The sequence below is a fragment of the Schistocerca serialis genome, chromosome 1 (assembly GCF_023864345.2).
Source record: "Schistocerca serialis cubense isolate TAMUIC-IGC-003099 chromosome 1, iqSchSeri2.2, whole genome shotgun sequence".
NCBI lineage: Eukaryota > Metazoa > Arthropoda > Insecta > Orthoptera > Acrididae > Schistocerca > Schistocerca serialis.
This window is the reverse complement of record NC_064638.1, coordinates 2,520,715-2,545,839: the sequence shown is the minus strand read 5'-3', so window position 1 is coordinate 2,545,839 and position 25,125 is coordinate 2,520,715.

Genomic DNA, 25,125 nt, shown 5'->3' with positions numbered 1-25,125 from the left:
AAACTCACAGGAGAACGACCATAATAAGGTGCCGAGGCAGCAACAGACCCTTGGAGACAAGTCGGCTGGAGGCCGATGTATTGAATCTCGGCGCAATTTGAGTGTTCCATCGTCATTACAAGGCCCTGAACGTTACAATTAACTATCATTTTTGCGTCGGATTCGAAAATCTAGTCTCACAGGAGAACGACCATAAGGTGCCCGAGGCAACAATAGACCCTTGGAGACAAGTCGGCTGGAGGCCGATGTATTGAATCTCGACGCAATTTGAGTGTTCCATCGTCATTACAAGGCCCTGAACGTTACAATTAACTATCATTTTTGCGTCGGATTCGAAAATCTAGACTCACAGGAGAACGACCATAAGGTGCCCGAGGCAGCAATAGACCTTTGGAGACAAGTCGGCTGTAGGCCGATGTATTGAATCTCGACGCAATTTGAGTGTTTCATCGGCATTAGGAGGCCCTGAACGTCACAATTAACTATCATTTTTGCGTCGGATTCGAAAATCTAGACTCACCGGAGACGGACCATGTGGTGCCCGAGGCAGCGATATCCCCTTGGAGACAAGTCGGCTGGAGGCCGAAGTATTGAATCTTGACGCAATTTGAGTCTTCTATCGTCGTTAGGAGGCGCTGAACGTTACAATTCACAATCATTTTTGCGTCGGATTCGATAATCTAAACTCACAGGAGAACGACCATAAGGTGCCGAGGCAGTAACAGACCCTTGGAGACAAGTCGGCTGGAGCCGATGTATTGAATCTCGACGCAATTTGAGTGTTCCATCGTCATTAGGAGGCCCTAAACGTTACAATTCACTATCATTTTTGCGTCGGATTCGAAAATATAGACTCACAGGAGAACGACCATAAGGAGCCGGAGGAAGCAATAGACCCTTGGAGACAAGTCGGCTGGAGGCCGATGTATTGAATCTCGACGCAATTTGAGTGTTCCATCGTCATTACAAGGCCCTGAACGTTACAATTAACTATCAGTTTTGCGTCGGATTCGAAAATCTAGACTCACAGGAGAACGACCATAAGGTGCCCGAGGCAGCAATAGACCCTTGGAGACAAGTCGGCTGGAGGCCGATGTATTGAATCTCGACGCAATCTGAGAGTTCCATCGTCATTAGGAGGCCCTAAACGTTACAATCAACTATCATTTTTGCGTCGGATTCAATAATCTAGACATACAAGAGAATGACCATAAGGTGCCCGAGGCAGCAACAGACCCTTGGAGACAAGTCGGCTGGAGGCCGATGTATTGGATCTCGACGCAATTTGAGTGTTCCATCGGCATTAGGAGGCCCTGAACGTTACAATTAACTATCATTTTTGCGTCGCATTCAAAAATCTAGACTCACAGGAGAAGGACCATCTGGTACCCGAGGCAGCAATAGACCCTTGGAGACAAATCGGCTGCAGGCCGATGTATTGAATCTTGACGCAATTTGAGTGTTCCATCGTCATTACAAGGCCCAGAACGTTACAATTAACTATCATTTTTGCGTCGGATTCGAAAATCTAGACTCACAGGAGAACGACCATAAGGTGCCCGATGCAGCAATAGACCCTTGGAGACAAGTCGGCTGGAGGCCGATGTACTGAATCTCGACGCACTTTGAGTGTTCCATCGGCATTAGGAGGCCCTGAACGTTACAATTAACTATCATTTTTGCGTCGGATTCGAAAATCTAGACTCACCGGAGACGGACCATGTGGTGCCCGAGGCTGCGATATCCCCTTGGAGACAAGTCGGCTGGAGGCCGATGTATTGAATCTCGACGCAATTTGAGAGTTCCATCGTCATTAGGAGGCCCTGAACGATACAATTAACAATCATTTTTGCGTCGGATTCGAAAATCTAGACTTACAAGAGAACGAACGTAAGGTGCCCGAAGCAGCATTATACCCTTGGAGACAAGTCGGCTGGAGGACGATGTATTGAATCTCGACGCAATTTGTTGAGTGTTTCATCGGCATTAGGAGGCCCTGAACGTCACAATTAACTATCATTTTTGCGTCGGATTCGAAAATCTAGACTCACAGGAGAAGGACCAGGTGGTGCCCGAGGCAGCAATAGACCCTTGGAGACAAGTCGGCAGGAGGCCGATGTATTGGATCTCGACGCAATTTGAGTGTTCCATCGGCATTAGGAGGCCCTGAACGTTACAATTAACTATCATTTTTGCGTCGGATTCGAAAATCTAGACTCACAGGAGAAGGACCATGTGGTGCCCGAGGCAGCAATAGACCCTTGGAGACAAGTCGGCTGCAGGCCGATGTATTGATCCTTGACGCAATGTGAGTGTTCCATCGTCATTACAGGGCCCTGAACGTTACAATTAACTATCATTTTTGCGTCGGATTCGAAAATCTAGACTCACAGGAGAACGACCATAAGGTGCCCGATGCAGCAATAGACCCTTGGAGACAAGTCGGCTGGAGGCCGATGTATTGAATCTCGACGCAATCTGAGAGTTCCATCGTCATTAGGAGGCCATAAACGTTACAATTATCATTCTCGCGTCGGATTCGAAAATCTAGACTCACAGGAGAAGGACCAGGTGGTGCCCGAGGCAGCAATAGACCCTTGGAGACAAGTCGGCAGGAGGCCGATGTATTGGATCTCGACGCAATTTGAGTGTTCCATCGGCATTAGGAGGCCCTGAACGTTACAATTAACTATCATTTTTGCGTCGGATTCGAAAATCTAGACTCACAGGAGAAGGACCATGTGGTGCCCGAGGCAGCAATAGACCCTTGGAGACAAGTCGGCTGCAGGCCGATGTATTGATCCTTGACGCAATTTGAGTGTTCCATCGTCATTACAATGCCCTGAACGTTACAATTAACTATCATTTTTGCGTCGGATTCGAAAATCTAGACTCACAGGAGAACGACCATAAGGTGCCCGAGGCAGCAATAGACCCTTGGAGACAAGTCGGCTGGAGGCCGATGTATTGAATCTCGACGCAATCTGAGAGTTCCATCGTCATTAGGAGGCCATAAACGTTACAATTAACTATCATTTTTGCGTCGGATTCGATAATCTAGACATACAAGAGAATGACCATAAGGTGCCCGAGGCAGCAACAGACCCTTGGAGACAAGTCGGCAGGAGGCCGATGTATTGGATCTCGACGCAATTTGAGTGTTCCGACGGCATTAGGAGGCCCTGAACGTTACAATTGTCTATCATTTTTGCGTCGGATTCGAAAATCTAGACTTACAAGAGAACGACCATGAGGTGCCCGAGACTGGAATATCCTCTTGGATACAAGTCGACTGGAGGTCGATGTATTGAATCTCGACGCAATTTGAGTCTTCTATCGTCATTAGGAGGCGCTGAACGTTACAATTCACTATCATTTTTGCGTCGGATTCGATAATCTAAACTCACAGGAGAACGACCATAAGGTGCCGAGGCAGCAACAGACCCTTGGAGACAAGTCGGCTGGAGGCCGATGTATTGAATCTCGACGCAATTTGAGTGTTCCATCGTCATTAGGAGGCCCTAAACGTTACAATTCACTATCATTTTTGCGTCGGATTCGAAAATATAGACTCACAGGAGAACGACCATAAGGAGCCGGAGGAAGCAATAGACCCTTGGAGACAAGTCGGCTGGAGGCCGATGTATTGAATCTCGACGCAATTTGAGTGTTCCATCGTCATTAGGAGGCCCTGAACGTTACAATTAACTATCATTTTTGCGTCGGATTCGAAAATCTAGACTTACAAGAGCACGACCATAAGGTGCCCGAGGCAGCAACAGACCCTTGGAGACAGGTCGGCTGGAGGCCGATGTATTGAATCTCGACGCAATTTGAGTGTTCCATCGTCATTAGGAGGCCCTAAACGTTACAATTCACTATCATTTTTGCGTCGGATTCGAAAATCTAGACTCACCGGAGACGGACCATGTGGTGCCCGAGGCAGCGATATCCCCTTGGAGACAAGTCGGCTGGAGGCCGAAGTATTGAATCTTGACGCAATTTGAGTCTTCTATCGTCATTAGGAGGCGCTGAACGTTACAATTCACTATCATTTTTGCGTCGGATTCGATAATCTAAACTCACAGGAGAACGACCATAAGGTGCCGAGGCAGCAACAGACCCTTGGAGACAGGTCGGCTGGAGGCCGATGTATTGAATCTCGACGCAATTTGAGTGTTCCATCGTCATTAGGAGGCCCTAAACGTTACAATTCACTATCATTTTTGCGTCGGATTCGAAAATATAGACTCACAGGAGAACGACCATAAGGAGCCGGAGGAAGCAATAGACCCTTGGAGACAAGTCGGCTGGAGGCCGATGTATTGAATCTCGACGCAATTTGAGTGTTCCATCGTCATTAGGAGGCCCTGAACGTTACAATTAACTATCATTTTTGCGTCGGATTCGAAAATCTAGACTTACAAGAGAACGACCATGAGGTGCCCGAGACTGCAATATCCTCTTGGATACAAGTCGACTGGAGGTCGATGTATTGAATCTCGACGCAATTTGAGTCTTCTATCGTCATTAGGAGGCGCTGAACGTTACAATTCACTATCATTTTTGCGTCGGATTCGATAATCTAAACTCACAGGAGAACGACCATAAGGTGCCGAGGCAGCAACAGACCCTTGGAGACAAGTCGGCTGGAGGCCGATGTATTGAATCTCGACGCAATTTGAGTGTTCCATCGTCATTACAAGGCCGTGAACGTTACAATTAACTATCATTTTTGCGTCGGATTCGAAAATCTAGACTCACAGGAGAACGACCATAAGGTGCCCGAGGCAGCAATAGACCCTTGGAGACAAGTCGGCTGGAGGCCGATGTATTGAATCTCGACGCAATTTGGTGTTCCATCGTCATTACAAGGCCCTGAACGTTACAATTAACTATCATTTTTGCGTCGGATTCGAAAATCTAGACTCACAGGAGAACGACCATAAGGTGCCCGAGGCAGCAATGGACCCTTGGAGACAAGTCGGCTGAAGGCCGATGTATTGAATCTCGACGCAATTTGAGAGTTCCATCGTCATTAGAAGGCCCTGAACGTTACAATTAACAATCATTTTTGCGTCGGATTCAAAATCTAGACTTACAAAAGAACGAACGTAAGGTGCCCGAGGCAGGATTAGACCCTGAGAGACAAGTCGGCTGGAGGCCGATGTATTGAATCTCGACGCAATTTGAGTGTTCCATCGTCATTAGGAGGCCCTAAACGTTACAATTCACTATCATTTTTGCGTCGGATTCGAAAATATAGACTCACAGGAGAACGACCATAAGGAGCCGGAGGAAGCAATAGACCCTTGGAGACAAGTCTGCTGGAGGCCGATGTATTGAATCTCGACGCAATTTGAGTGTTCCATCGTCATTAGGAGGCCCTGAACGTTACAATTAACTATCATTTTTGCGTCGGATTCGAAAATCTAGACTTACAAGAGAACGACCATGAGGTGCCCGAGACTGCAATATGCTCTTGGATACAAGTCGACTGGAGGTCGATGTATTGAATCTCGACGCAATTTGAGTCTTCTATCGTCATTAGGAGGCGCTGAACGTTACAATTCACTATCATTTTTGCGTCGGATTCGATAATCTAAACTCACAGGAGAACGACCATAAGGTGCCGAGGCGGCAACAGACCCTTGGAGACAAGTCGGCTGGAGGCCGATGTATTGAATCTCGACGTAATTTGAGTGTTCCATCGTCATTAGGAGGTCCTAAACGTTACAATTCACTATCATTTTTGCGTCGGATTCGAAAATATAGACTCACAGGAGAACGACCATTAGGAGCCGGAGGAAGCAATAGACCCTTGGAGACAAGTTGGCTGCAGGCCGATGTATTGAATCTTGACGCAATTTGAGTGTTCCATCGTCATTACAAGGCCCTGAACGTTACAATTAACTATCATTTTTGCGTCGGATTCGAAAATCTAGACTCACAGGAGAACGACCACAAGGTGCCCGAGGCAGCAATAGACCTTTGGAGACAAGTCGGCTGTAGGCCGATGTATTGAATCTCGACGCAATTTGAGTGTTCCATCGGCATTAGGAGGCCCTGAACGTTACAGTTAACTATCATTTTTGCGTCGGATTCAAAAATCTAGACTCACAGGAGAAGGACCATCTGGTACCCGAGGCAGCAATAGACCCTTGGAGACAAATCGGCTGCAGGCCGATGTATTGAATCTTGACGCAATTTGAATGTTCCATCGTCATTACAAGGCCCTGAACGTTACAATTAACTATCATTTTTGCGTCGGATTCGAAAATCTAGACTCACAGGAGAACGACCATAAGGTGCCCGATGCAGCAATAGACCCTTGGAGACAAGTCGGCTGGAGGCCGATGTACTGAATCTCGACGCACTTTGAGTGTTCCATCGGCATTAGAAGGCCCTGAACGTTACAATTAACTATCATTTTTGCGTCGGATTCGAAAATCTAGACTCACCGGAGACGGACCATGTGGTGCCCGAGGCTGCGATATCCCCTTGGAGACAAGTCGGCTGGAGGCCGATGTATTGAATCTCGACGCAATTTGAGAGTTCCATCGTCATTAGGAGGCCCTGAACGATACAATTAACAATCATTTTTGCGTCGGATTCGAAAATCTAGACTTACAAGAGAACGAACGTAAGGTGCCCGAGGCAGCATTAGACCCTTGGAGACAAGTCGGCTGGAGGACGATGTATTGAATCTCGACGCAATTTGAGTGTTTCATCGGCATTAGGAGGCCCTGAACGTCACAATTAACTATCATTTTTGCGTCGGATTCGAAAATCTAGACTCACAGGAGAAGGACCAGGTGGTGCCCGAGGCAGCAATAGACCCTTGGAGACAAGTCGGCAGGAGGCCGATGTATTGGATCTCGACGCAATTTGAGTGTTCCATCGGCATTAGGAGGCCCTGAACGTTACAATTAACTATCATTTTTGCGTCGGATTCGAAAATCTAGACTCACAGGAGAAGGACCATGTGGTGCCCGAGGCAGCAATAGACCCTTGGAGACAAGTCGGCTGCAGGCCGATGTATTGATCCTTGACGCAATTTGAGTGTTCCATCGTCATTACAGGGCCCTGAACGTTACAATTAACTATCATTTTTGCGTCGGATTCGAAAATCTAGACTCACAGGAGAACGACCATAAGGTGCCCGAGGCAGCAATAGACCCTTGGAGACAAGTCGGCAGGAGGCCGATGTATTGGATCTCGACGCAATTTGAGTGTTCCGACGGCATTAGGAGGCCCTGAACGTTACAATTGACTATCATTTTTGCGTCGGATTCGAAAATCTAGACTTACAAGAGAACGACCATGAGGTGCCCGAGACTGGAATATCCTCTTGGATACAAGTCGACTGGAGGTCGATGTATTGAATCTCGACGCAATTTGAGTCTTCTATCGTCATTAGGAGGCGCTGAACGTTACAATTCACTATCATTTTTGCGTCGGATTCGATAATCTAAACTCACAGGAGAACGACCATAAGGTGCCGAGGCAGCAACAGACCCTTGGAGACAAGTCGGCTGGAGGCCGATGTATTGAATCTCGACGCAATTTGAGTGTTCCATCGTCATTAGGAGGCCCTAAACGTTACAATTCACTATCATTTTTGCGTCGGATTCGAAAATATAGACTCACAGGAGAACGACCATAAGGAGCCGGAGGAAGCAATAGACCCTTGGAGACAAGTCGGCTGGAGGCCGATGTATTGAATCTCGACGCAATTTGAGTGTTCCATCGTCATTAGGAGGCCCTGAACGTTACAATTAACTATCATTTTTGCGTCGGATTCGAAAATCTAGACTTACAAGAGCACGACCATAAGGTGCCCGAGGCAGCAATAGACCCTTGGAGACAAGTCGGCTGGAGGACGATGTATTGAATCTCGACGCAATTTGAGAGTTCCATCGTCATTAGGAGGCCCTGAACGTTACAATTAACTATCATTTTTGCGTCGGATTCGAAAATCTAGACTCACCGGAGACGGACCATGTGGTGCCCGAGGCAGCGATATCCCCTTGGAGACAAGTCGGCTGGAGGCCGAAGTATTGAATCTTGACGCAATTTGAGTCTTCTATCGTCATTAGGAGGCGCTGAACGTTACAATTCACTATCATTTTTGCGTCGGATTCGATAATCTAAACTCACAGGAGAACGACCATAAGGTGCCGAGGCAGCAACAGACCCTTGGAGACAAGTCGGCTGGAGGCCGATGTATTGAATCTCGACGCAATTTGAGTGTTCCATCGTCATTAGGAGGCCCTAAACGTTACAATTCACTATCATTTTTGCGTCGGATTCGAAAATATAGACTCACAGGAGAACGACCATAAGGAGCCGGAGGAAGCAATAGACCCTTGGAGACAAGTCGGCTGGAGGCCGATGTATTGAATCTCGACGCAATTTGAGTGTTCCATCGTCATTAGGAGGCCCTGAACGTTACAATTAACTATCATTTTTGCGTCGGATTCGAAAATCTAGACTTACAAGAGAACGACCATGAGGTGCCCGGGACTGCAATATCCTCTTGGATACAGGTCGACTGGAGGTCGATGTATTGAATCTCGACGCAATTTGAGTCTTCTATCGTCATTAGGAGGCGCTGAACGTTACAATTCACTATCATTTTTGCGTCGGATTCGATAATCTAAACTCACAGGAGAACGACCATAAGGTGCCGAAGCAGCAACAGACCCTTGGAGACAAGTCGGCTGGAGGCCGATGTATTGAATCTCGACGCAATTTGAGTGTTCCATCGTCATTACAAGGCCCTGAACGTTACAATTAACTATCATTTTTGCGTCGGATTCGAAAATCTAGACTCACAGGAGAACGACCATAAGGTGCCCGAGGCAACAATAGACCCTTGGAGACAAGTCGGCTGGAGGCCGATGTATTGAATCTCGACGCAATTTGAGTGTTCCATCGTCATTACAAGGCCCTGAACGTTACAATTAACTATCATTTTTGCGTCGGATTCGAAAATCTAGCCTCACAGGAGAACGACCATAAGGTGCCCGAGGCAGCAATAGACCCTTGGAGACAAGTCGGCTGGAGGCCGATGTATTGAATCTCGACGCAATTTGGTGTTCCATCGTCATTACAAGGCCCTGAACGTTACAATTAACTATCATTTTTGCGTCGGATTCGAAAATCTAGACTCACAGGAGAACGACCATAAGGTGCCCGAGGCAGCAATGGACCCTTGGAGACAAGTCGGCTGAAGGCCGATGTATTGAATCTCGACGCAATTTGAGAGTTCCATCGTCATTAGAAGGCCCTGAACGTTACAATTAACAATCATTTTTGCGTCGGATTCAAAATCTAGACTTACAAAAGAACGAACGTAAGGTGCCCGAGGCAGGATTAGACCCTGAGAGACAAGTCGGCTGGAGGCCGATGTATTGAATCTCGACGCAATTTGAGTGTTCCATCGTCATTAGGAGGCCCTAAACGTTACAATTCACTATCATTTTTGCGTCGGATTCGAAAATAAAGACTCACAGGAGAACGACCATAAGGAGCCGGAGGAAGCAATAGACCCTTGGAGACAAGTCTGCTGGAGGCCGATGTATTGAATCTCGACGCAATTTGAGTGTTCCATCGTCATTAGGAGGCCCTGAACGTTACAATTAACTATCATTTTTGCGTCGGATTCGAAAATCTAGACTTACAAGAGAACGACCATGAGGTGCCCGAGACTGCAATATCCTCTTGGATACAAGTCGACTGGAGGTCGATGTATTGAATCTCGACGCAATTTGAGTCTTCTATCGTCATTAGGAGGCGCTGAACGTTACAATTCACTATCATTTTTGCGTCGGATTCGATAATCTAAACTCACAGGAGAACGACCATAAGGTGCCGAGGCAGCAACAGACCCTTGGAGACAAGTCGGCTGGAGGCCGATGTATTGAATCTCGACGTAATTTGAGTGTTCCATCGTCATTAGGAGGTCCTAAACGTTACAATTCACTATCATTTTTGCGTCGGATTCGAAAATATAGACTCACAGGAGAACGACCATTAGGAGCCGGAGGAAGCAATAGACCCTTGGAGACAAGTTGGCTGCAGGCCGATGTATTGAATCTTGACGCAATTTGAGTGTTCCATCGTCATTACAAGGCCCTGAACGTTACAATTAACTATCATTTTTGCGTCGGATTCGAAAATCTAGACTCACAGGAGAACGACCATAAGGTGCCCGAGGCAGCAATAGACCTTTGGAGACAAACCGGCTGTAGGCCGATGTATTGAATCTCGACGCAATTTGAGTGTTTCATCGGCATTAGGAGGCCCTGAACGTCACAATTAACTATCATTTTTGCGTCGGATTCGAAAATCTAGACTCACCGGAGACGGACCATGTGGTGCCCGAGGCAGCGATATCCCCTTGGAGACAAGTCGGCTGGAGGCCGAAGTATTGAGTCTCGACGCAATTTGAGAGTTGCATCGTCATTAGGAGGCCCTGAACGATACAATTAACAATCATTTTTGCGTCGGATTCGAAAATCTAGACTCACAGGAGAACGACCATAAGGTGCCAGAGGCAGCAATAGACCCTTGGAGACAAGTCGGCTGGAGGCCGATGTATTGAATCTCGACGCAATCTGAGAGTTCCATCGTCATTAGGAGGCCCTAAACGTTACAATCAACTATCATTTTTGCGTCGGATTCAATATTCTAGACATACAAGAGAATGACCATAATGTGCCCGAGGCAGCAACAGACCCTTGGAGACAAGTCGGCTGGAGGCCGATGTATTGGATCTCGACGCAATTTGAGTGTTCCATCGGCATTAGGAGGCCCTGAACGTCACAATTAACTATCATTTTTGCGTCGGATTCGAAAATCTAGACTCACAGGAGAAGGACCATGTGGTGCCCGAGGCAGCGATATCCCCTTGGAGACAAGTCGGCTGGAGGCCGAAGTATTGAATCTCGACGCAATTTGAGTGTTTCATCGGCATTAGGAGGCCCTGAACGTCACAATTAACTATCATTTTTGCGTCGGATTCGAAAATCTAGACTCACAGGAGAAGGACCAGGTGGTGCCCGAGGCAGCAATAGACCCTTGGAGACAAGTCGGCAGGAGGCCGATGTATTGGATCTCGACGCAATTTGAGTGTTCCATCGGCATTAGGAGGCCCTGAACGTTACAATTAACTATCATTTTTGCGTCGGATTCGAAAATCTAGACTCACAGGAGAAGGACCATGTGGTGCCCGAGGCAGCAATAGACCCTTGGAGGCAAGTCGGCTGCAGGCCGATGTATTGATCCTTGACGCAATTTGAGTGTTCCATCGTCATTACAGGGCCCTGAACGTTACAATTAACTATCATTTTTGCGTCGGATTCGAAAATCTAGACTCACAGGAGAACGACCATAAGGTGCCCGAGGCAGCAATAGACCCTTGGAGACAAGTCGGCTGGAGGCCGATGTATTGAATCTCGACGCAATCTGAGAGTTCCATCGTCATTAGGAGGCCATAAACGTTACAATTATCATTCTCGCGTCGGATTCGAAAATCTAGACTCACAGGAGAAGGACCAGGTGGTGCCCGAGGCAGCAATAGAACCTTGGAGACAAGTCGGCAGGAGGCCGATGTATTGGATCTCGACGCAATTTGAGTGTTCCATCGGCATTAGGAGGCCCTGAACGTTACAATTAACTATCATTTTTGCGTCGGATTCGAAAATCTAGACTCACAGGAGAAGGACCATGTGGTGCCCGAGGCAGCAATAGACCCTTGGAGACTAGTCGGCTGCAGGCCGATGTATTGATCCTTGACGCAATTTGAGTGTTCCATCGTCATTACAATGCCCTGAACGTTACAATTAACTATCATTTTTGCGTCGGATTCGAAAATCTAGACTCACAGGAGAACGACCATAAGGTGCCCGAGGCAGCAATAGACCCTTGGAGACAAGTCGGCTGGAGGCCGATGTATTGAATCTCGACGCAATCTGAGAGTTCCATCGTCATTAGGAGGCCATAAACGTTACAATTAACTATCATTTTTGCGTCGGATTCGATAATCTAGACATACAAGAGAATGACCATAAGGTGCCCGAGGCAGCAACAGACCCTTGGAGACAAGTCGGCAGGAGGCCGATGTATTGGATCTCGACGCAATTTGAGAGTTCCGACGGCATTAGGAGGCCCTGAACGTTACAATTGACTATCATTTTTGCGTCGGATTCGAAAATCTAGACTTACAAGAGAACGACCATGAGGTGCCCGACACTGGAATATCCTCTTGGATACAAGTCGACTGGAGGTCGATGTATTGAATCTCGACGCAATTTGAGTCTTCTATCGTCATTAGGAGGCGCTGAACGTTACAATTCACTATCATTTTTGCGTCGGATTCGATAATCTAAACTCACAGGAGAACGACCATAAGGTGCCGAGGCAGCAACAGACCCTTGGAGACAAGTCGGCTGGAGGCCGATGTATTGAATCTCGACGCAATTTGAGTGTTCCATCGTCATTAGGAGGCCCTAAACGTTACAATTCACTATCATTTTTGCGTCGGATTCGAAAATATAGACTCACAGGAGAACGACCATAAGGAGCCGGAGGAAGCAATAGACCCTTGGAGACAAGTCGGCTGGAGGCCGATGTATTGAATCTCGACGCAATTTGAGTGTTCCATCGTCATTAGGAGGCCCTGAACGTTACAATTAACTATCATTTTTGCGTCGGATTCGAAAATCTAGACTTACAAGAGAACGACCATGAGGTGCCCGAGACTGCAATATCCTCTTGGATACAAGACGACTGGAGGTCGATGTATTGAATCTCGACGCAATTTGAGTCTTCTATCGTCATTAGGAGGCGCTGAACGTTACAATTAACTATCATTTTTGCGTCGGATTCGAAAATCTAGACTCACAGGAGAACGACCATAAGGTGCCCGATGCAGCAATAGACCCTTGGAGACAAGTCTCCTGGAGGCCGATGTACTGAATCTCGACGCACTTTGAGTGTTCCATCGGCATTAGGAGGCCCTGAACGTTACAATTAACTATCATTTTTGCGTCGGATTCGAAAATCTAGACTCACCGGAGACGGACCATGTGGTGCCCGAGGCTGCGATATCCCCTTGGAGACAAGTCGGCTGGAGGCCGATATATTGAATCTCGACGCAATTTGAGAGTTCCATCGTCATTAGGAGGCCCTGAACGATACAATTAACAATCATTTTTGCGTCGGATTCGAAAATCTAGACTTACAAGAGAACGAACGTAAGGTGCCCGAGGCAGCATTAGACCCTTGGAGACAAGTCGGCTGGAGGACGATGTATTGAATCTCGACGCAATTTGAGTGTTTCATCGGCATTAGGAGGCCCTGAACGTCACAATTAACTATCATTTTTGCGTCGGATTCGAAAATCTAGACTCACCGGAGACGGACCATGTCGTGCCCGAGGCAGCGATATCCCCTTGGAGACAAGTCGGCTGGAGGCCGATGTATTGAATCTCGACGCAATTTGAGTGTTCCATCGCCATTAGGAGGCCCTAAACGTTACAATTCACTATCATTCTCGCGTCGGATTCGAAAATCTAGACTCACAGGTGAAGGACCAGGTGGTGCCCGAGGCAGCAATAGACCCTTGGAGACAAGTCAGCAGGAGGCCGATGTATTGGATCTCGACGCAATTTGAGTGTTCCATCGGCATTAGGAGACCCTGAACGTTACAATTAACTGTCATTTTTGCGACGGATTCGATAATCTAGACATACAAGAGAATGACTATAAGGTGCCCGAGGCAGCAACAGACCCTTGGAGACAAGTCGGCAGTAGGTCGATGTATTGGATCTCGACGCAATTTGAGTGTTCCGACGGCATTAGGAGGCCCTAAACGTTACAATTCACTATCATTTTCGCGTCGGATTCGAAAATCTAGACTTACAGGAGAATGACCATAAGGTGCCCGAGGCAGCAACAGACCCTTGGAGACAAGTCGGCTGGAGGACGATGTATTGAATCTCGACGCAATTTGAGAGTTCCATCGTCATTAGGAGGCCCTGAACGTTACAATTAACTATCATTTTTGCGTCGCATTCGAAAATCTAGACTTACAAGAGAACGACCATGAGGTGCCCGAGACTGCAATATCCTCTTGGATACAAGTCGACTGGAGGTCGATGAATTGAATCTCGACGCAATTTGGGTCTTCTATCGTCATTAGGAGGCGCTGAACGTTACAATTCACTATCATTTTTGCGTCGGATTCGTAATCTAAACTCACAGGAGAACGACCATTAGGAGCCGGAGGAACAATAGACCCTTGGAGACAAGTCGGCTGGAGGCCGATGTATTGAATCTCGACGCAATTTGAGTGTTCCATCGTCATTAGGAGGCCCTGAACGTTACAATTAACTATCATTTTTGCGTCGGATTCGAAAATCTAGACTCACAGGAGAAGGACCATGTGGTGCCCGAGGCAGCAATAGACCCTTGGAGACAAGTCGGCTGCAGGCCGATGTATTGAATCTCGACGCAATTTGAGTGTTCCATCGTCATTACAAGGCCCTGAACGTTACAATTAACTATCATTTTTGCGTCGGATTCGAAAATCTAGACTCACAGGAGAACGACCATAAGGTGCCCGAGGCAGCAACAGACCCTTGGAGACAAGTCGGCTGGAGGCCGATGTATTGAATGTCGACGCAATTTGAGTGTTCCATCGTCTTTACAAGGCCCTGAACGTTACAATTAACTATCATTTTTGCGTCGGATTCAAAAATCTAGACTCACAGGAGAACGACCATAAGGTGCCCGAGGCAGCAATAGACCCTTGGAGACAAGTCGGCAGGAGGCCGATGTATTGAATCTCGACGCAATTTGAGTGTTCCATCGGCATTACGAGGCCCTGAACGTTACAATTAACTATCATTTTTTCGTCGGATTCGAAAATCTAGACTCACCGGAGACGGACCATGTGGTGCCCGAGGCAGCGATATCCCCATGGAGGCAAGTCGGCTGGAGGCCGATGTATTGAATCTCGACGCAATTTGAGAGTTCCATCGTCATTAGGAGGCTCTGAACGTTACAATTAACAATCATTTTTGCTTCGGATTCGAAAATCTAGACTCACAGGAGAACGACCATAAGGTGCCCGAGGCAGCAATAGACCCTTGGAAACAAGTCGGCTGGAGGCCGATGTATTGAATCTCGACGCAATTTGAGTGTTCCATCGTCATTAGGTGGCCCTAACGTCACAATTTACTATCATTTTTGCGTCGGATTCGAAAATATAGACTCACAGGAGAACGACCATAAGGAGCCGGAGGAAGCAATAGACCCTTGGAGACAAATCGGCTGGAGGCCGATGTATTGAATCTCGACGCAATTTGAGTGTTCCATCGTCATTAGGAGGCCCTTAACGTTACAATTAACTATCATTTTTGCGTCGGATTCGAAAATCTAGACTCACAGGAGAAGGACCATGTGGTGCCCGAGGCAGCAATAGACCCTTGGAGACAAGTCGGCTGCAGGCCGATGTATTGAATCTTGACGCTATTTGAGTGTTCCATCGTCGTTACAGGGCCCTGAACGTTACAATTGAATATCATTTTTGCGTCGGATTCGAAAATCTAGACTCACAGGAGAACGACCATAAGGTGCCCGAGGCAGCAACAGACCCTTGGAGACTAGTAGGCTGGAGGCCGATGTATTGAATGTCGACGCAATTTGAGTGTTCCATCGTCATTAGGAGGCCCTAAACGTTACAATTCACTATCATTTTCGCGTCGGATTCGAAAATCTAGACTCACAGGAGAAGGACCATGTGGTGCCCGAGGCAGCAATAGACCCTTGGAGACAAGTCGGCTGCAGGCCGATGTATTGATCCTTGACGCAATTTGAGTGTTCCATCGTCATTACAGGGCCCTGAACGTTACAATTAACTATCATTTTTGCTTCGGATTCGAAAATCTAGACTCACAGGAGAACGACCATAAGGTGCCCGAGGCAGCAACATCCCCTTGGAGACAAGTCGGCTGGAGGCCGATGTATTGAATCTCGACGCAATTTGAGTGTTCCATCGTCATTACAAGGCCCTGAACGTTACAATTAACTATCATTTTTGCGTCGGATTCGAAAATCTAGACTCACAGGAGAACGACCATAAGGTGCCCGAGGCAGCAACAGACCCTTGGAGACAAGTCGGCTGGAGGCCGATGTATTGAATGTCGACGCAATTTGAGTGTTCCATCGTCTTTACAAGGCCCTGAACGTTACAATTAACTATCATTTTTGCGTCGGATTCGAAAATCTAGACTCACAGGAGAACGACCATAAGGTGCCCGAGGCAGCAATAGACCCTTGGAGACAAGTCGGCAGGAGGCCGATGTATTGAATCTCGACGCAATTTGAGTGTTCCATCGGCATTAGGAGGCCCTGAACGTTACAATTAACTATCATTTTTTCGTCGGATTCGAAAATCTAGACTCACCGGAGAGGGACCATGTGGTGCCCGATGCAGCGATATCCCCTTGGAGGCAAGTCGGCTGGAGGCCGATGTATTGAATCTCGACGCAATTTGAGAGTTCCATCGTCATTAGGAGGCTCTGAACGTTACAATTAACAATCATTTTTGCTTCGGATCCGAAAATCTAGACTCACAGGAGAACGACCATAAGGTGCCCGAGGCAGCAATAGACCCTTGGAAACAAGTCGGCTGGAGGCCGATGTATTGAATCTCGACGCAATCTGAGAGTTCCATCGTCATTAGGAGGCCCTAAACGTTACAATTAACTATCATTTTTGCGTCGGATTCGAAAATCTAGACTTACAAGAGAACGACCATGAGGTGCCCGAGACTGCAATATCCTCCTGGATACAAGTCGACTGGAGGTCGATGTATTGAATCTCGACGCAATTTGAGTCTTCTATCGTCATTAGGAGGCGCTGAACGTTACAATTCACTATCATTTTTAGCGTCGGATTCGATAATCTAAACTCACAGGAGAACGACCATAAGGTGCCGAGGCAGCAACAGACCCTTGGAGACAAGTCGGCTGGAGGCCGATGTATTGAATCTCGACGCAATTAGAGTGTTCCATCGTCATTAGGTGGCCCAAAACGTCACAATTCACTATCATTTTTGCGTCGGATTCGAAAATATAGACTCACAGGAGAACGACCATAAGGTGCCCGAGGCAGCAACAGACCCTTGGAGACTAGTAGGCTGGAGGCCGATGTATTGAATGTCGACGCAATTTGAGTGTTCCATCGTCATTAGGAGGCCCTAAACGTTACAATTCACTATCATTTTCGCGTCGGATTCGAAAATCTAGACTCACAGGAGGATGACCATGTGGTGCCCGAGGCAGCAATAGACCCTTGGAGGCAAGTCGGCTGCAGGCCGATGTATTGATCCTTGACGCAATTTGAGTGTTCCATCGTCATTACAGGGCCCTGAACGTTACAATTAACTATCATTTTTGCTTCGGATTCGAAAATCTAGACTCACAGGAGAACGACCATAAGGTGCCCGAGGCAGCAACAGCCCCTTGGAGACAAGTCGGCTGGAGGCCGATGTATTGAATGTCGACGCAATTTGAGTGTTCCATCGTCATTAGGAGGCCCTAAACGTTACAATTCACTATCATTTTCGCGTCGGATTCGAAAATCTAGACTCACAGGAGAATGACCATAAGGTGCCCGAGGCAGCAACAGACCCTTGGAGACAAGTCGGCTGGAGGACGATGTATTGAATCTCGACGCAATTTGAGGGTTCCATCGTCATTAGGAGGCCCTGAACGTTACAATTAACTATCATTTTTGCGTCGGATTCGAAAATCTAGACTTACAAGAGAACGACCATGAGGTGCCCGAGACTGCAATATCCTCTTGGAAACAAGTCGACTGGAGGTCGATGTATTGAATCTCGACGCAATTTGAGTCTTCTATCGTCATTAGGAGGCGCTGAACGTTACAATTCACTATCATTTTTGCGTCGGATTCGTAATCTAAACTCACAAGAGAACGACCATAAGGAGCCGGAGGAACAATGGACCCTTGGAGACAAGTCGGCTGGAGGCCGATGTATTGAATCTCGACGCAATTTGAGTGTTAAATCGTCATTAGGAGGCCCTGAACGTTACAATTAACTATCATTTTTGCGTCGGATTCGAAAATCTAGACTCACAGGAGAAGGACCATGTGGTGCCCGAAGCAGCAATAGACCCTTGGAGACAAGTCGGCTGCAGGCCGATGTATTGAATCTCGACGCAATTTGAGTGTTCCATCGTCATTACAAGGCCCTGGACGTTACAATTAACTATCATTTTTGCGTCGGATTCGAAAATCTACACTCACAGGAGAACGACCATAAGGTGCCCGAGGCAGCTACAGACCCTTGGAGACAAGTCGGCTGGAGGCCGATGTATTGAATCTCGACGCAATTTGAGTGTTCCATCGTCATTAGGAGGCCCTAAACGTTACAATTCACTATCATTTTTGCGTCGGATTCGAAAATATAGACTCACAGGAGAACGACCATAAGGAGCCGGAGGAAGCAATAGACCCTTGGAGACAAGTCGGCTGGAGGCCGATGTATTGAATCTCGACGCAATTTGAGTGTTCCATCGTCATTAGGAGGCCCTGAACGTTACAATTAACTATCATTTTTGCGTCGGATTCGAAAATCTAGACTCACAGGAGAAGGATCATGTGATGCCCGAGGCAGCAATAGACCCTTGGAGACAAGTCGGCTGCAGGCCGATGTATTGAATCTTGACGCTATTTGAGTGTTCCATCGTCGTTACAGGGCCCTGAACGTTACAATTGAATATCATTTTTGCGTCGGATTCGAAAATCTAGACTCACAGGAGAACGACCATAAGGTGCCCGAGGCAGCAACTGACCCTTGGAGACTAGTAGGCTGGAGGCCGATGTATTGAATGTCGACGCAATTTGAGTGTTCCATCGTCATTAGGAGGCCCTAAACGTTACAATTCACTATCATTTTCGCGTCGGATTCGAAAATCTAGACTCACAGGAGAAGGACCATGTGGTGCCCGAGGCAGCAATAGACCCTTGGAGACAAGTCGGCTGCAGGCCGATGTATTGATCCTTGACGCAATTTGAGTGTTCCATCGTCATTACAGGGCCCTGAACGTTACAATTAACTATCATTTTTGCTTCGGATTCGAAAATCTAGACTCACAGGAGAACGACCATAAGGTGCCCGAGGCAGCAACTGCCCCTTGGAGACAAGTCGGCTGGAGGCCGATGTATTGAATGTCGACGCAATTTGAGTGTTCCATCGTCATTAGGAGGCCCTAATCGTTACAATTCACTATCATTTTCGCGTCGGATTCGAAAATCTAGACTCACAGGAGAATGACCATAAGGTGCCCGAGGCAGCAACAGACCCTTGGAGACAAGTCGGCTGGAGGACGATGTATTGAATCTCGACGCAATTTGAGAGTTCCATCGTCATTAGGAGGCCCTGAACGTTACAATTAACTATCATTTTTGCGTCGGATTCGAAAATCTAGACTTACAAGAGAACGACCATGAGGTGCCCGAGACTGCAATATCCTCTTGGATACAAGTCGACTGGAGGTCGATGTATTGAATCTCGACGCAATTTGAGTCTTCTATCGTCATTAGGAGGCGCTGAACGTTACAATTCACTATCATTTTTGCGTCGGATTCGTAATCTAAACTCACAAGAGAACGACCATAAGGAGCCGGAGGAACAATAGACCCTTGGAGACAAGTCGGCTGGAGGCCGATGTATTGAATCTCGACGCAATTTGAGTGTTGCATCGTCATTACAAGGCCCTGAACGTTACAATTAACTATCATTTTTGCGTCGGATTCGAAAATCTAGACTCACAGGAGAACGACCATAAGGTGCCCGAGGCAGCAACAGACCCTTGGAGACAAGTCGGCTGGAGGCCGATGTATTGAATGTCGACGCAATTTGAGTGTTCCATCGTCTTTACAAGGCCCTGAACGTTACAATTAACTATCATTTTTGCGTCGGATTCGAAAATCTAGACTCACAGGAGAACGACCATAAGGTGCCCGAGGCAGCAATAGACCCTTGGAGACAAGTCGGCAGGAGGCCGATGTATTGAATCTCGACGCAATTTGAGTGTTCCATCGGCATTACGAGGCCCTGAACGTTACAATTAACTATCATTTTTTCGTCGGATTCGAAAATCTAGACTCACCGGAGACGGACCATGTGGTGCCCGAGGCAGCGATATCCCCTTGGAGGCAAGTCGGCTGGAGGCCGATGTATTGAATCTCGACGCAATTTGAGAGTTCCATCGTCATTAGGAGGCTCTGAACGTTACAATTAACAATCATTTTTGCTTCGGATCCGAAAATCTAGACTCACAGGAGAACGACCATAAGGTGCCCGAGGCAGCAATAGACCCTTGGAAACAAGTCGGCTGGAGGCCGATGTATTGAATCTCGACGCAATTTGAGTGTTCCATCGTCATTAGGTGGCCCTAAACGTCACAATTCACTATCATTTTTGCGTCGGATTCGAAAATATAGACTCACAGGAGAACGACCATAAGGAGCCGGAGGAAGCAATAGACCCTTGGAGACAAGTCGGCTGGAGGCCGATGTATTGAATCTCGACGCAATTTGAGTGTTCCATCGTCATTAGGAGGCCCTGAACGTTACAATTAACTATCATTTTTGCGTCGGATTCGAAAATCTAGACTCACAAGAGAAGGACCATGTGGTGCCCGAGGCAGCAATAGACCCTTGGAGACAAGTCGGCTGCAGGCCGATGTATTGAATCTTGACGCTATTTGAGTGTTCCATCGTCGTTACAGGGCCCTGAACGTTACAATTGAATATCATTTTTGCGTCGGATTCGAAAATCTATACTCACAGGAGAACGACCATAAGGTGCCCGAGGCAGCAACAGACCCTTGGAGACTAGTAGGCTGGAGGCCGATGTATTGAATGTCGACGCAATTTGAGTGTTCCATCGTCATTAGGAGGCCCTAAACGTTAGAATTCACTATCATTTTCGCGTCGGATTCGAAAATCTAGACTCACAGGAGAAGGACCATGTGGTGCCCGAGGCAGCAATAGACCCTTGGAGACAAGTCGGCTGCAGGCCGATGTATTGATCCTTGACGCAATTTGAGTGTTCCATCGTCATTACAGGGCCCTGAACGTTACAATTAACTATCATTTTTGCTTCGGATTCGAAAATCTAGACTCACAGGAGAACGACCATAAGGTGCCCGAGGCAGCAACAGCCCCTTGGAGACAAGTCGGCTGGAGGCCGATGTATTGAATGTCGACGCAATTTGAGTGTTCCATCGTCATTAGGAGGCCCTAAACGTTACAATTCACTATCATTTTCGCGTCGGATTCGAAAATCTAGACTCACAGGAGAATGACCATAAGGTGCCCGAGGCAGCAACAGACCCTTGGAGACAAGTCGGCTGGAGGACGATGTATTGAATCTCGACGCAATTTGAGGGTTCCATCGTCATTAGGAGGCCCTGAACGTTACAATTAACTATCATTTTTGCGTCGGATTCGAAAATCTAGACTTACAAGAGAACGACCATGAGGTGCCCGAGACTGCAATATCCTCTTGGATACAAGTCGACTGGAGGTCGATGTATTGAATCTCGACGCAATTTGAGTCTTCTATCGTCATTAGGAGGCGCTGAACGTTACAATTCACTATCATTTTTGCGTCGGATTCGTAATCTAAACTCACAAGAGAACGACCATAAGGAGCCGGAGGAACAATAGACCCTTGGAGACAAGTCGGCTGGTGGCCGATGTATTGAATCTCGACGCAATTTGAGTGTTAAATCGTCATTAGGAGGCCCTGAACGTTACAATTAACTATCATTTTTGCGTCGGATTCGAAAATCTAGACTCACAGGAGAAGGACCATGTGGTGCCCGAAGCAGCAATAGACCCTTGGAGACAAGTCGGCTGCAGGCCGATGTATTGAATCTCGACGCAATTTGAGTGTTCCACCGTCATTACAAGGCCCTGGACGTTACAATTAACTATCATTTTTGCGTCGGATTCGAAAATCTAGACTCACAGGAGAACGACCATAAGGTGCCCGAGGCAGCTACAGACCCTTGGAGACAAGTCGGCTGGAGGCCGATGTATTGAATCTCGACGCAATTTGAGTGTTCCATCGTCATTAGGAGGCCCTAAACGTTACAATTCACTATCATTTTTGCGTCGGATTCGAAAATATAGACTCACAGGAGAACGACCATAAGGAGCCGGAGGAAGCAATAGACCCTTGGAGACAAGTCAGCTGGAGGCCGATGTATTGAATCTCGACGCAATTTGAGTGTTCCATCGTCATTAGGAGGCCCTGAACGTTACAATTAACTATCATTTTTGCGTCGGATTCGAAAATCTAGACTCACAGGAGAAGGACCATGTGGTGCCCGAGGCAGCAATAGACCCTTGGAGACAAGTCGGCTGCAGGCCGATGTATTGAATCTTGACGCTATTTGAGTGTTCCATCGTCGTTACAGGGCCCTGAACGTTACAATTGAATATCATTTTTGCGTCGGATTCGAAAATCTAGACTCACAGGAGAACGACCATAAGGTGCCCGAGGCAGCAACTGACCCTTGGAGACTAGTAGGCTGGAGGCCGATGTATTGAATGTCGACGCAATTTGAGTGTTCCATCGTCATTAGGAGGCCCTAAACGTTACAATTCACTATCATTTTCGCGTCGGATTCGAAAATCTAGACTCACAGGAGAAGGACCATGTGGTGCCCGAGGCAGCAATAGACCCTTGGAGACAAGTCGGCTGCAGGCCGATGTATTGATCCTTGACGCAATTTGAGTGTTCCATCGTCATTACAGGGCCCTGAACGTTACAATTAACTATCATTTTTGCTTCGGATTCGAAAATCTAGACTCACAGGAGAACGACCATAAGGTGCCCGAGGCAGCAACAGCCCCTTGGAGACAAGTCGGCTGGAGGCCGATGTATTGAATGTCGACGCAATTTGAGAGTTCCATCGTCATTAGGAGGCCCTGAACGTTACAATTAACTATCATTTTTGCGTCGGATTCGAAAATCTAGACTTACAAGAGAACGACCATGAGGTACCCGAGACTGCAATATCCTCTTGGATACAAGTCGACTGGAGGTCGATGTATTGAATCTCGACGCAATTTGAGTCTTCTATCGTCTTTAGGAGGCGCTGAACGTTACAATTCACTAACATTTTTGCGTCGGATTCGTAATCTAAACTCACAAGAGAACGACCATAAGGAGCCGGAGGAACAATAGACCCTTGGAGACAAGTCGGCTGGAGGCCGATGTATTGAATCTCGACGCAATTTGAGTGTTCCATCGTCATTAGGAGGCCCTGAACGTTACAATTAACTATCATTTTTGCGTCGGATTCGAAAATCTAGACTCACAGGAGAAGGACCATGTGGTGCCCGAGGCAGCAATAGACCCTTGGAGACAAGTCGGCTGCAGGCCGATGTATTGAATCTCGACGCAATATGAGTGTTCCATCGTCATTAGGAGGCCCTGAACGTTACAATTAACTATCATTTTTGCGTCGGATTCGAAAATCTAGACTCACAGGAGAAGTAACATGTGGTGCCCGAGGCAGCAATAGACCCTTGGAGACAAGTCGGCTGCAGGCCGATGTATTGAATCTCGACGCAATTTGAGTGTTCCATCGGCATTAGGAGGCCCTGAACGTTACAATTAACTATCATTTTTGCGTCGGATTCGAAAATCTAGACTCACAGGAGAACGACCATAAGGTGCCCGAGGCAGCAACAGACCCTTGGAGACAAGTCGGCTGGAGGCCGATGTATTGAATGTCGACGCAATTTGAGTGTTCCATCGTCATTACAAGGCCCTGAACGTTACAATTAACTATCATTTTTGCGTCGGATTCGAAAATCTAGACTCACAGGAGAACGACCATAAGGTGCCCGAGGCAGCAATAGACCCTTGGAGACAAGTCGGCAGGAGGCCGTTGTATTGAATCTCGACGCAATTTGAGAGTTCCATCAGCATTAGGAGGCCCTGAACGTTACAATTAACTATCATTTTTGCGTCGGATTCGAAAATCTAGACTTACAAGAGAACGACCATAAGGTTCCCGAGGCAGCAACAGACCCTTGGAGACAAGTCGACTGGAGGCCGATGTATTGAATCTCGACGCAATTTGAGTGTTCCATCGTCATTAGGAGGCCCTAAACGTTACAATTAACTATCATTTTTGCGTCGGATTCGAAAATCTAGACTTACAAGAGAACGACCATGAGGTGCCCGAGACTGCAATATCCTCTTGGATACAAGTCGACTGGAGGTCGATGTATTGAATCTCGACGCAATTTGAGTCTTCTATCGTCATTAGGAGGCGCTGAACGTTACAATTCACTATCATTTTTGCGTCGGATTCGATAATCTAAACTCACATGAGAACGACCATAAGGTGCCGAGGCAGCAACAGACCCTTGGAGACAAGTCGGCTGGAGGCCGATGTATTGAATCTCGACGCAATTTGAGTGTTCCGTCGTCATTAGGAGGCCCTAAACGTCACAATTCACTATCATTTTTGCGTCGGATTCGAAAATATAGACTCACAGGAGAACGACCATAAGGAGCCGGAGGAACAATAGACCCTTGGAGACAAGTCGGCTGGAGGCCGATGTATTGAATCTCGACGCAATATGAGTGTTCCATCGTCATTAGGAGGCCCTGAACGTTACAATTAACTATCATTTTTGCGTCGGATTCGAAAATCTAGACTCACAGGAGAAGTACCATGTGGTGCCCGAGGCAGCAATAGACCCTTGGAGACAAGTCGGCTGCAGGCCGATGTATTGAATCTCGACGCAATTTGAGTGTTCCATCGTCATTACAAGGCCCTGAACGTTACAATTAACTAACATTTTTGCGTCGGATTCGAAAATCTAGACTCACAGGAGAACGACCATAAGGTGCCCGAGGCATCAACAGACCCTTGGAGACAAGTCGGCTGGAGGCCGATGTATTGAATCTCGACGCAATTTGAGTGTTCCATCGTCATTAGGAGGCCCTAAACGTTACAATTCACTATCATTTTTGCGTCGGATTCGAAA